We start from the raw sequence: 13503 nt of genomic DNA, 5'->3' as shown, positions 1-13503 counted from the left end.
ATGCCACTGCCCCCATGACTTGCAGTAAAAGCCCAGCCACCATGCACAGGGGCTGCTGACTGCAGTCTGGCTCAATATAGCTCACATTAGGCTTTTAGCATGGAAATGACCTGCAGCATTTTGTTTAGTGGAGATCATGCACTTCCCCAGGAGCTGTAGGGAATGGCACGTAAAACACGATGGTGAGATGCTCTGATAAGGGATCTCTGACCTTATAGACCAAACCTCCCAGCTCCTCTGTGTGGATGGGGAAGCATGAAGCCACCAAAGAAATCCTGTTTGGCCTTATCAAAGGCTATTACATAGGCTGGGCTATGCAATAGCTGGCAGGACCAGGCTTGCTTGCATGGAGATGTTTCATCCTCCTTCCTCAGCTTTCATCCAAACTTTGCAATGAGGATAATATTACTGAGAGCAGATGAGGTTTTGCCCCAGGCTTGCCATGGCTGGGCTGGCACAATCAGCATCCTTTTCTGATTCAAGTACGGATTGCAGTATTTCCCTGGCACCCTGCATGCATTGAAGCAGCCTGAGAGCTTCAGCTGCCAGGTTGTGTGAAGGATTATGACACAGACAGTGGGATTGAGTGCACGTTCAGCAAAGTTTCAGATGACACCAAGCTAAGTGGTGCAGTCAATACAACAGAAGAAAGGGAAGCCACCCAGAGGGACCTGGACAAGCTTGAAAATTGGGCCTGTGTGAACCTAATGAGGTTCAGCAGGTACAAGTGCAAGGTGCTGCCCCTGGGTCGGGGCAATCCCAGACATGAGCACAGACTGGGAGAAGAACCCATTGAGAGCAGCCCTGCAGAGAAGGACCTGGGGGCTCTGGTGGACAAAAAGCTCGACATGAGCCAGCAGTGTGTGCTTGCAGCCCAGCAGGCCAACTGCGTCCTGGGCTGCACCAACAGAGGGGTGGGCAGCAGGGGAGGGAGGGGATTGTGCCCCTCTGCTCGGCCCTTGTGAGGCCCCGCCTGGAGGAGTGCTGCATCCAGGGCTGGGGCCCCCAGCACAAGAAGGGTGTGGGGCTGTTAGAGCAGCACAACATTGATCAGAGGGCTGGGGCACCTCTCCAATGAAGAAAGGCTGAGAGCTGGCGATGTTCAGCCTGCAGAAGTGAAGGCTCCAGGGAGACCTCATTGTAGCCTTTTGGTACTTAAAGTGTGCTTATAAAAAAAGATGCAGAGTGACTTTTTGCTTTGGCAGATAATGTTAGGACAACGGGATGGTTTTAAATTAAAGAAGGTTTAAAAGTTTTTAAACCAAACTAAAGATTTAGATTAGATTTTATGAGGAAAATCTTCACTCAGAGGTAGTGAGGCACTGGCACAGGCTGCCCAGAGAAGCTGTGGATGCCCCATGCCTGGAGGTGTTCAAGGCCAGTATGGATGGGGCCTTGGCCAACCTGGTCCTGCGGAAGGTTGTCCCTGTCCATGGTGGGGTGGCTGGGACCAAGTGATCTTCAAGGTTTCTTCCAATCCAAACCATTCTGTGATTCTGTGATTACAAAAAGTACTTCAACTTTCATTTGTTGCTAGGTAGTGCCAATGTCCAGAGAGATGCTGCTGCTTGTGCAGCAGGGATGGCAGTTCCTGGGGTCCATTCTGCAAAGAGAAGATGAGTCTTAAGTTAGATAAATTACTGGTGCCAGGGGAGAGGATTCACTAAATCTCCGTAAGTGTTTGCTCCACATAGACCAAAACTCTGTAACTGATCATAAAATCAGGAGGCTGCAAGTTTTACTACTCAACAGCTTGATAAGGGATTTATTTTTGTTTTGCTATGGGTTTTTGTTTGTTTGTTTGTTTCTGTTTTAGCTTTGTTTTTGTGTCATTTAGCACTGAGCTGTCAGACAAGAATTACTTACTAGACTTGGGAGACATATTATGCACAAGTCTCTGGGAAATGCATGTACTTTGGAGGATGGGATATTTAAATGGTGCAACCTGGTCCCCCACAGCAAAAGGTGTTGTGGCTACACAACACCTGTGTCCCCCACCCACAGGCAGGGTGGCAAGAGAGAAACTGAGCATACCAGGCCCTTCTGCAAACTGTCAGGGCTCTCCACCCCAAGCTGTCTGTTAGCATTGGTCTCAGCACAGTGGGGATGAGGTAGGCAAAACTCTGATTGATTTTTGGTTGTTTCACCTCTGCCTGCAAAAGGGGAGAGAGGCCAAGGGCAGCCAGTGGCTTGGTCTGTAACAGAGCAGGAGGAAACCAGCAGCAGCCTTGCTCCTTGCAATCTGAATGGCTAACCAAAAATATAGAGGAAAATATCAGGATGAAGAAAACAAATGGAGCTGACACATTGTATAAATAGGTCTTCAAATGTCATGTGTGGCTGGAACAAAGACGTTTTGTTCCAAAGCAAGAGACAGCTTCAGATGGCTCAGTAATACACATTGAGAGGTTTGCTTATTTGGAACAGTGCTCTTCTAATGAAAAGGTTAATTGTGTTGCAATGGAAAAGAAAAAAGGCTAAGCAGAGGCCAGGCCTGCACTCCTCACCCTAGCAAAATCTCCCGTTGGCTTCAATGGAGATTTTCTATAGCAAACATCACCAGACTGAACCACAAACGGGTCCATAAATTATACAGTAGGTATATTCAGGGGTCAATAAAAATAGCTAAACAAACCATATATTCTAGCAGCATTAATCCCACTGGGTTTCAGAAGAGCTGCAGCAGCAGCCAGAGAGAGAAGCCCGGTGCTCAGCAGGCTGGCCCCGGGACCTCCCTGCCCACACACAGAGTGCCTGTCCTCGAGGTGTCGGCACTCGACATTGGCTTTTTCACTCAAACTGTGACATTTCATTCCCTTCCCCCCAAAAAGCTCCCTGACCTGTGTGGAAACCTTTTTGCTTTTCAGCTGAGTAAGTGGGGACAACTTCTCTGTCCCTGACAGCAATCCCCGTCCTGGCTGCAGGTTTCCTACTGCTGTCCCAAGCCTTCGGTCTGCTGTCTGCCAAGTGCAGCATGCTGCCTTCTCTTTCCTCACAGCGAGCATATGGGCACCAGTCCCTAGCCCAGGCCTGCACACCTTAACCCTGAATGGCCCTAGGAGGTCTGAAGCCACCAAAATCCACCCCAGAGCTCCTCTTTTGACTGCTATTGAGTTACTCAGGTTCTGCAGGAGTGCAAATAACTACTTCGAAGCTGTTGCATTTGTTGGCAGTGTTCACATAATACTATAAAACAGGATCTCAGTATAATTCCCCTAATCTCTTTATTTCTGTTCCTCTTAGTAACTGTGTACTCAAGTTGTTTCATGCACCCTGCGGTTTCCAAAGCTTCAAGACCTTTTACTGTGCTCTTACCATGTTGCTAATTCCTACTTCTTTTCTCCTTCTACGTTGCTGCTCTCCCACAGCTGTCCCTTCGTTTGCTGTCTCATCACTCCCACATGAATCTCTGGCCCCATAGATGCTGTAAACATGTCCAACTATTCCCTTATTTCAGGTTTTATTTCAGGTTAAAATCATTCCCCTCTGAGATACAAGAGGGGTTGGCAGGCATTCATTGCTAGAATTTGATATTATTTTTAATAGCAGTTTTAATCTGGAAACATTTCCATAAAACAAACAAACAAACAAAAACTTAGAGATCAACTTTGGTTAACTCTGAGTGTCAAAAGACACAGATATTCTTTTACTGCAGGGTTCTTTGTGGGGTGAGAGTGGCTGCACAGTCAGTGCAAGGATGAAAATCTCCCAATACCCAGTTTCTGCCTGTGGCTCTCAACTGGAAAAGGAAAGAATAGAACAAAAATGCAGATTCAGAGTCGTATTTTCCCTGGAAAACCCACCCTGCTTCCAACAATTCGCAATTCAGGAGCTTCTTGAGCCAGATGTTGTACTGGTGCCTAACAGCACTCAGCAGGTCTGTCATTCTCCGGAAAAGCACCCAACCCCTTCTGTGAATTTACTCTTTCAGGCAATTTAATTCTATGCAATGTGAGCAAGCTCTTCTCTGCTGGATTTAAACCTTTATTTCATTGATTGCCTGCTCATTCCTGGGTCCTGATGAATCTCCAGTCCTGCTCTACCTTCATGGTCTCACCCATCTGAGGAGCCCTCCTTTCATCATTCACGTCTCCCTTCTCTCTTCCAATCAGACCACGTATCCCATGAGGAGAAGAAGCTCCCATTAGGATGCTGCATGGGAAGAAACCTTGGTTTTCCACAGATGTGCATTGAATTTTCTGTTTTGCTGTCCGTTCTTTTTCCAATAATTCTTTTCAGGTGCTGGATGGGGAAGTCTGGACGACTACCTGGGCAGCCTGCTCTGAGGATCCTGCTTTGCAGGGGGGTTGGACCCGATGATCTTTCAAGGTCCCTTCCGACCCCTACAGTTCTGTGATTCTGTGAAGTCATCAGAAACACGACAGTAGACTGCAATTTATATTTGACTGTGAGTCTGTACATTATATGTTAGTATGAATCCATGAAGCAGCTCTGTGTCCTGATATCTCTTTGGCTAGCTGCTCTAGGGAGATGGCTTTATCCCAGCTGATCGCATTAAATGTTTACCTATGTTTTTGGAATAGATGTGATATTGGCCATGTTTAATGTAAACAAATCCCTCATAGGTTTTCACTACATGACATCAGCAATGCTTGTTTTTGGATAAGGTGAAATAATGAACAGCCTAAAACTGTCTCCACATCCCCATCATCTGAAAGATAAACAGAAACCAGAAGGAGTGCCCAGAATCAAAGGCCACAGTGATGCTATTTTATCTAGGACAAGAAAGTTCTTTGAAAGTTTCATGTATTGGTTTAATTTACCCATCTCATGATAAAACATAAATCTCCTTTATCTTCTTTGACACTGTCTAACTATAGACTCAAAATCACACCATGTGAAGATTTTTGAGCAAATATGGTAAAGCCTCTCTTAAAAACAAAGGTAATCCCTCTGAGTCCGCATGGTCTCAGTCATGTTTATTCATCTCTTCCAGTGTTATAACTCAATAAATACTGCTATGGCTTAGCTAGGACAGCCACTAAATGTATAGTTTTATGGCTGAGTCTGCTCTCTGGCGCTCATTTAATCATGTGTTTTATTGTCAGCTCTTCTCAAACTGTCAAACGTTGTTCCTTATGAAAGAGAGACCTGCTTTCTGTAACACACATCCCCCCTAGTCCCACTTATCATTTGGTACTATTGCCTTTCTTTTCTCTAGGCTGTTGATGACATTTATGGCTGTTTTTTTCCCAAGAAATAATGTTGTCGGTTTTTTTAAACAGGGCCTCTTTTTCACTTTTTAGTGCTTTGGCTCAATAATTTCTCATACACTAGAAATGGCCCAGCTGATGTGTTGATCTTTATATTCATCCCCATCCAAGAGTCGTAAGCAGCAGTGAAAACTCACTGTGTGTGCTGGCTGTGCCTTACTTCGGGAGGCCCCAAGAAAAATCCCGTTCTGGCTCTGCTCAGTGGCACCACGGCAGAGGCCACACGTGCCGGTGCTTGGGCTGTTCTCTGCCACCCCTCCCTGGGGATGGTCACTGTGACCAGGGGCAATATGGCCAAGGCAGTGGAAAAACTCATGTTTGCCCATGGTCACATTCAGTAGAAATATACTTTTCATGTGAACATGATAAAACTACCAGTGGCTTGGCACTGTGCATTGGTGGTGTATAAATATGTGTTGGCCTCTGCAGCTCCCATGGCTTACTGCCACCATGGGGCTACCTGTGTCCTTAGGCAGCCTTGTCCCAAGAGCAGTGAGAGGATCAGGGGCAGAGATACACTTCAATAGGTACCAGCCTCACTGAGACCTACAGGAACTCACAGAAACAACGGTTAACAGCAGGAACAAGACAATCTGCCACTTGGACTTTTAAAAATCTCCACATACATCTATTTAAAACCCATAGTAAAAATGGACTATTTTCCTACTCTTTTTCAGGCTCATCAGTTTGTTTCTCCACCAGAAAATGCTGACTTAGCAAAATGGAAAGCTTTTTTTGTAACTCACACATCCACTGCTTCCCATGGTGACTGATGGGGGGGAACTGCGGCCTACCTCTCCTGAGTCAGTCTAAATGGCAAAGCTGAACCAGAGCACTCTGGCACTGCAGAGACAAAACATCCCCCACCAGGTGATGAACGAGATCCTCAGATGTCCCCACCTGTCATTTCACCTGTGGCCCACACCCCCTCTTTGCCCTGTGTCCAGCTCCCCAGGCACAAGCCCCATGGGGCACAGTCACCACTGGGTCGTCACCAGACAGCCCACAGCCCTCTAGCAGTGCCAGAGGAATGGTTCACTAAAACAACAGATTAGTTTCCCGGTCTGGACAGTTAGTCCAGCCTCCCCTCTGCTGGGCAGACACCTCTAGAGCAAAGCTGTGCTCCACCGAATTAGTGTTTTGTCAGATTAGTGTCCAGCACGGACAATGCAGTGTCACAGGAGTAGAGGAGAGCAAGACACCTGGCCCCTTGTAAGAGCTATTCTGTTTCATCTTCTGATGAAATATTTAAATGCAGAAAGGTTTTGGAAGCACTTCTATTAGTAAAAAGTGTCATTTTTCAGTCCAATACTGGTCTGCAAGTAGGTTATGTCCATCCTGACATGTTCTGTGATTTCAGCACAAGTTCTGTGCCAACAAATGAATGCTAATCACGACATGCATAATCACAATTTCTGAGACTAGGTGAAACAAATAGCAAAGCAGAACAAAGCCAGTCCCTCTCACAGCAAGCCATTAATAGAACAATGATGAAGGAAGATAACAGCTCCCACATCATCCACTTAAGCAGAGGAATATAATTTGAAAAAAGAGTCCTAACACTGTGGCAAGCTATACAATTTTAATCTCATTGCCCATGCGCTTTGTAAGCATACAAGAAATATGTGGCTGTTCCCCAAAAGCCTCACCCGCTCCAGGCTCCCTGTGCTGCCAAGAACTGCTGAAACCACTCAGCAAGCAGGACAGATAAGAACACAGTGAGAAAGCAGAAAGGTGTTTGGAGGTGGGAGGCTGGGCTGCAATATCACCATTTCCATCCAACTAAAGAAAACTCACTTTTTGAAATCTTACAGAGAGCAATAAATGTGTGTTTCCTGACTTCAGCAGGGGTCTGGCTGAGAGGAGACCATTTCAGTTGCCGAAGCCATGCACATCAGCTCTGTGGATTTGCCAGTTCCCTCTGCAAAATGGCCTGTAACATGTACACATAATATCTGGCAATAATAATACAGAGAAAATGAAAAATGCTTCTTATTCATTGCAAACAAATGGGTACAGTGCAATTCCAGGCAAACTTTCCTGAAGCTAGCAGCCTTCCAGATTGAAAAAGAAGCGAGAGAAAAGGGAGTGAGAGGGTCTGGGGGACCCTTGACAGGAAATGCATGGGAACTGTTACTTCAAAGAAGGGAGCAGACATCTAGGAAAATAGAAAGTTTTCACATGCAGCCTTTGTTTTTTACTCTGCAAGAGCAGAGTTATGCCCATGAACAACACAGCACTTGCAATGCCACTTGTGTGTTGCCTGGGCTGCGCTCTACAAACTGCAGGCAGCAGCAACACCTTGCTCCCAGTGCAGACCCTTGTTGCTCGTCCCCAAAGCAATTACTTCTGGCATTAAAAGGCCCAGGGACTCTGTGGGTCTGGGCATCTTCTGAATAATAAACAGCATTTTACTTGCTTCTACTCCAGCTTTCTTCCTTCTGGAGTCTTTGTCTATCAGGACCTGTGATACCAGCACATTTAGAAGAACAAACCCATGTTCAGTTGAGACTGAAGCAGTGTTCCCGGTGGATGTACTGGCATGGCAGCCCAAAATTCACCTGAACATCATCGCTCTGGCTCAAAGCACCAGAGCCCTGAAACAAGCAGCTGCTGGCAATGCTCTGAGCTGCCTAGCCACACACAATTTGAGAAACACAACCTGGTTGCCTCTGTGCCCAGGATTTTACCTCATGGTCCTCCTTGTTCCTTTCCGATACAATATTGACAGCCACTCAAGAAAAATGTTCAGCTAACCAGGTGGAGAAATGTATGGAATCTATACCACTGCAAAGTATGAAAAAGATAGAGCATGTAATGTAAAATAGCAAATAAAACAAAAAGTATGGTAGGATCTTTGATTTGGATTATTTCTAGTGTGAAAGCTAAGGAACATTGTTATGTGTTGGTAAAATACAGTTCTCCTTTTACTTCTGGCATACATGTATTTATTTATACATATCAAAGAAGTTCATGAATCGTCTTGACTATAAGACCTCAACACAAACATAAACAATTTCATAGTCAACATACAAAATGCTAAAATCAATAGCTAACCTGATCTCTTCAAACCCATCACACACCAATAGATCCATTGTAGCAATTCCATTGTCAATGATTTAAGAGCTATAAAGGTGCTTTCCTGCAGTTTTATGTGGAATAACAGTTGGCGGCAACGTCACCTGGGTCTAGCCAGGGTGGGAGACCTTTGGCTGGGAGCTCTTTTGCTTTCCCTTGTAAAAGTCTGTTGTGTTTACTTCACTAAAGTTTAACTTGGCTATGATTTCATGACTACTGAATTCACACTGTCCCCAGCCAAGCCATAGAATAGCTAAAGACTCAATAAAGATGAGTGACATCATTAACCCAATACAGTAGCTATTCAGATGTACGCTGTGGTCTCCTTACATAATCACCTAATTTTAGCTACTGAGTGAACAACATACAGTACCACAGTGTATTATGAGCTCTGAATAACTGTCAAATATCCAGATGCTTTTTTCAAGGTTATTTTATTTTCCTGGTTTAAAATTATTTCCTTACGCAAATCTCAAGGTGTTATTTTCCCTTCAGCAAGCTCTCTCTTCAAAATACGTTTAAGGCTTCTGCTTCTCCTGGTCATCTTGACACATCATTAGCTGGCCATCACAGTTGTAATAGCGCTTGTGGCACTCATGTACAGCACAGGACCTTGGGATCTTATAATAGCTGCAAATAAGAACAGACCTAAGAAAGCAGTAAGGTGATACAAGCCATAATTCTAGCACCAGATACACACATGCTCAAGTAAAACCACCTGGTTTGCTAAAAGTAGCTGTTTCTTGCAGTTTGAGAAAACATTGATGAATATGCTTTTTAGCCAGAAACATTTCTGAGTGAGAACTTCTTTTTGCTACATGCTTCAGCTGAAGTGTCTCCAGGCCTTGTTCCCTGACACGAAGTAACAGCAGATGCAGGCAGGTTTGATGCCACTTGTAGGTTCAAACTCTGGATACAAATCAAATGTGCTGGCTTAAAATCGCTAGCTGTAGTGTTGGACTGTCCTTATGATGGATCCTCTGCTTTTCAAAAAGAAGCAAAGAAGGCAGGGTTCTCATTTTGGGAACCCCACATGTGATTTGCAGGCAGGCACAGTGCCCGGCTCCAGGTAAGGTACACAACACGTACCCCAGTGCAACCAGACTCTGTAGATTGTGCCATGGACAAATCCACCCTAATGACTCTATTTGATCTGGCTAGACTTTCTTAAGCTTTTTGTCTGGTATTTTTATGTAAGTACCTTCTAACAATGAAAACCATAGCTTTAAACATCTCATCATTTCTGTGATGTCTTTCATCCAAAACACTTAAAGCACTAAATCTCTATGTATTACTCAAAAGTGCCTGTGCCTGCACAAATATATCGAGAAGAGGTTGGATTTATTTGCAATTACAGAAAAGATTCAAGACTCTCTACAGTGCTTGAACCTCTACAGTGCTTGAACCAAGGCGCTTTATTAAGGAGCATGCAAAAGGAGTGATTACATTGAAAAGCCATCTCCTCTTTTATGATCCCCAAACCCCAGCTCTGCTAATTCCCCCATCCCCATGCTGGACATTTGGTTTTCTCTCTCTGCACACTGTCCCTCACTGCTGCCCTGAGCCGTTCTCCAGCCGGGAGAGCTGGCAATCAGTCCCAGTCCCTTGTGTAATCAACTAGCTCACCTCGGAGATATGCTCACATCGTGCTGGCGCAGACTCACTTCTTCCACTTTGCAGTGCTACGATCTGCAGACAGAACTCTGGCCCAGCCTTCTGTCTACTTAAGACAAAACTAGTGCCTTTGTGACAATTTCTGGAAAAACAAACATGTGAAAACCCAAGGAAACATCCTCCGCTGGCTTAAGTGAGTGCAGCTCCTTAGCACTTGTTTCCATTAGCAGAGGTGCTGGCTCCCGAATGCCGTTTTGCTCTGTGCTGCTGGCACTTTTCTGATTGTGTTGTCAGCAGGAGTCAAGCAAACCACATTAACGTTGGGAGCTCTGTCTGTGCAGCTAGCTACGTATAGCTTTCCACCCCACAAGCATCTGACCTATGTTAACGACATCGTGGCAGCTAAAATTGTAATGCAACAATAAAATTCTCTGTGTGGTAAAAAACGGCTGTAAAATTCCCCGTGAAAAATCCTGCTTGATCTATAGATGAAAAACAAAACTGAAGCCCAGCCACTCAGCAATGCCGAGTGCCGTGGATGGGAATGCTGATCATGCTTCGGGATGCGGAGGGCAGCCCAGGATCCCACTGCGGTACTGCCTCTCCTCCCCAGCGCTCACAGAACTGCACAAGAGAAAGAGCAAGGCACCCTGTGGGATCACAACCTTCATGCTCATTCTTGCAGGCAGAGGGCCCTGCGTGTTACATTCTAAGCGTTTTTAATTAAAAGGGACTGGCTGTTGACAGGAACAGCCAAGGATCAGTATCAACAGGGAGGCTGGGTAGTGGGGAGCCAGTGCAGTGCCCCATGACCTGAAGGAAGAGGATTTTTTCCCGGCTGTGTGCACAGGACTGAGTGCCAGAGACCACAGTGATGCTGGGAAGCACAAGGTGGAATTAAGTGGCATGCTGCTCAGGGTACATTTCCAAAGGAGCAATTTCAACAGGAGATGCCAGTGCAGTGTGCCCATCCTCGCCGGCATGCGGTGTCTTAAGACAACCAAATGGCCGATGATGCAGTTACACAGCTCTGCTTGTAATTCAGACAGAAAACCACAGGAGCTGGTTTACAACCATGGGATAGGAGTATTCTCCTCATTCAAAAAGATGTGTTACAGGCTTCCCAGCTGCAGAAAGAGCCTGGTAAGGAGCACCAAAGGGATACTGAAATAACTGAACTATACTCTTGATCTGCCACTAATCTGACTTTGATTAACTCTCCCCATCTTGTATTTGTTTCCTCAATCCTGTAGCAATAATTGTTTTCCCATTTAGATCCTTAGAGCAGATACCATCTCTGATCATCAAGCTGAGAGGCATCTAAAGAGAATTTAAAAATAACTTAAACAGAACTAAAGCCCAGACTTAAACAAGGATTCTTGTAGTAGAGCAAAAACAAAAGGCAGTAAACAATGCAGGGATACTTAGTAGGATTTGATAACATTTTTTTTTTTCTTCCAAGGAAAACATTTAACAATTTAGAGAACTGCTTAAAACACAGTTGTTTGCTAAAACAGATCAGTATGCAAGGCTGTAGAACAAGTAATTAGAAGAAATAGAATATATACCCTTGTGATACTTATCTCACAGATCTAAAGGTATTTTTTTAGTGTAAGCGTGAGTTAAAATGCAGTAAAAATTAACCTAAATATGCTACAAATAGATATTTTATGGGGTTTTAACCAAAACGATTATCACTTCATGAACAGCAAAATCTCTCCCTGCATTTGGGAATGTGACAGCTGTCACACTCATTGAAATCCTTCTTCGTTCACTGAATTTAATTTCACTGAAAACTTTCTCCCCTTCCAGTACTTAGAGTGTTTGTAAAACAAAAAGATGCAGAACAACTTCTTACATGGGCAGACAGTGCTAGGACAAGGGGGAATGGTTTAAAATTAAAGGAGGGGAGATTTAGATTACAGGTTAGGAGGAAATTCTTCACTGTAAGGGTGGTGAGGCACTGGTGCAGGCTGCCCAGAGAAGCTGTGGCTGCCCCATCCTTGGCAGTGCTCAAGGCCAGGCTGGATGGGGCTTTGGGCAACCTGGACTGGTGGGAGGTGTCCCTGCCCATGGTAGCGGGATGAAATTAGATGGTCTTTAAGGTCCCTTCCAACCCAAACCATTCTGTGATTCTTCTATAATCTTTCTTGCATTACAGAATGATGTGTTTAGAAAACATTGTGGAAACTCTGAAAGTTGATTCATTGATTTTGTTATGACTACAGGCTGTGATGCATAGGCATCACACAACTAGACACTCATTATCATCAAACAAGAGCCTAGGGAGCCCAACCGCCAGCCCCACTACTTGAGGAGAGGTTTCCAAAATGTGTCATTGCAACAGGATCTTGTAAGCTGGAACTTCAGAGCTAAAATAACTAGAAATGGATGCCTCACCACTGGGGAAAATCTCACTAAGACGGTAATTTCTAGCACGGTCTTTATTTCATTTTCTTTTTCCATTTTTGCGACTCTCTGGGGAACTTTTCTTCATTCTACAAAGGGTTACCATTGGTGTTTTGGACCCCAGCTGGGGTGATAGACAGGTCTCTCAGAGTAAAATACTTACTATGGATTCTTCCACTTTCCCCCTTCTCATCTCTCACTCTCATTGAGCCATCTTCAGTTCTTCTAGTCCTCTTTGTTTCATATAAGATACTACCCTAAGTAGGGTAAATATTCCCCAAGATAACTGCTCATTCACACAATTAATGCAAAGGATCCTCCTTTGTGCCAAGCAGATTTTCAGAGAAGAGCCATCCTGACCATTTTTGTTCTCTTCAGGGGCTGTGAGACACAACGTGCAACAGTCCTGCTCCAGGCCTCACTCAAGCTGCTCGCTTGGGAGCAATCCTTTTGGCAAAAGCTCCACATGGAGCTTTATTTGGCTGCCGTGTCAGAGCAAATGCAGAAGTGCAAATCGCCATCCACCAGCTCTGGTGAAGCTGAGAGTGCTCCTACCACAGAGGCAAAAATAATCTGCATTTTAAATTATTGTTTTCCAGATGTATTATTTTGCATTTGTCAGGGTGACTCCTTTTGTTATTTCCTGCTTCTCTTTTTTCACTGGTGTTTGCAGTATTCATCTGCATCATCTGCTAATTTCATTAACATCCTGTTTAATGACCTCAGAGGGGGTACTTTAAAATATTACATAGAACCGGACATAAAGCCCCCATTCCTGCAGCATCCCACCAACCACCTCCCACTCACCCACCCCTGTGCCCTGCTATTCAGCATGACCCTTTTCTTACTCGTCTTGAAGACTTCATACTGTGTTTGCATGATGTGTCATAGTTTTTAAAAACTGCTGAATCACTGGTACTTACTTGCTTAGTCAGGGATTGCCACTGGTTTTCCTTTGACTGCTACGTTGTGCCTTTAAGGACCGAATGAGATTTCTCTACACTTTTACAATAACAGCACAGTTTTGCCTCAGTTCTGTGATGCACTAAGCTATGGGGACATGGCTATAGGGAACTTTGTTACAAATTTACTGGAAATAAACCAAAATCAAAAAATTACAGCAGTATGTACTACTATACCAATCTGGAAACTTTTCTTTCTCCCTAAA

Source organism: Oxyura jamaicensis, chromosome Z (genome assembly GCF_011077185.1).
Source record: "Oxyura jamaicensis isolate SHBP4307 breed ruddy duck chromosome Z, BPBGC_Ojam_1.0, whole genome shotgun sequence".
NCBI lineage: Eukaryota > Metazoa > Chordata > Aves > Anseriformes > Anatidae > Oxyura > Oxyura jamaicensis.
Note: the sequence above shows the minus strand (reverse complement) of the source record.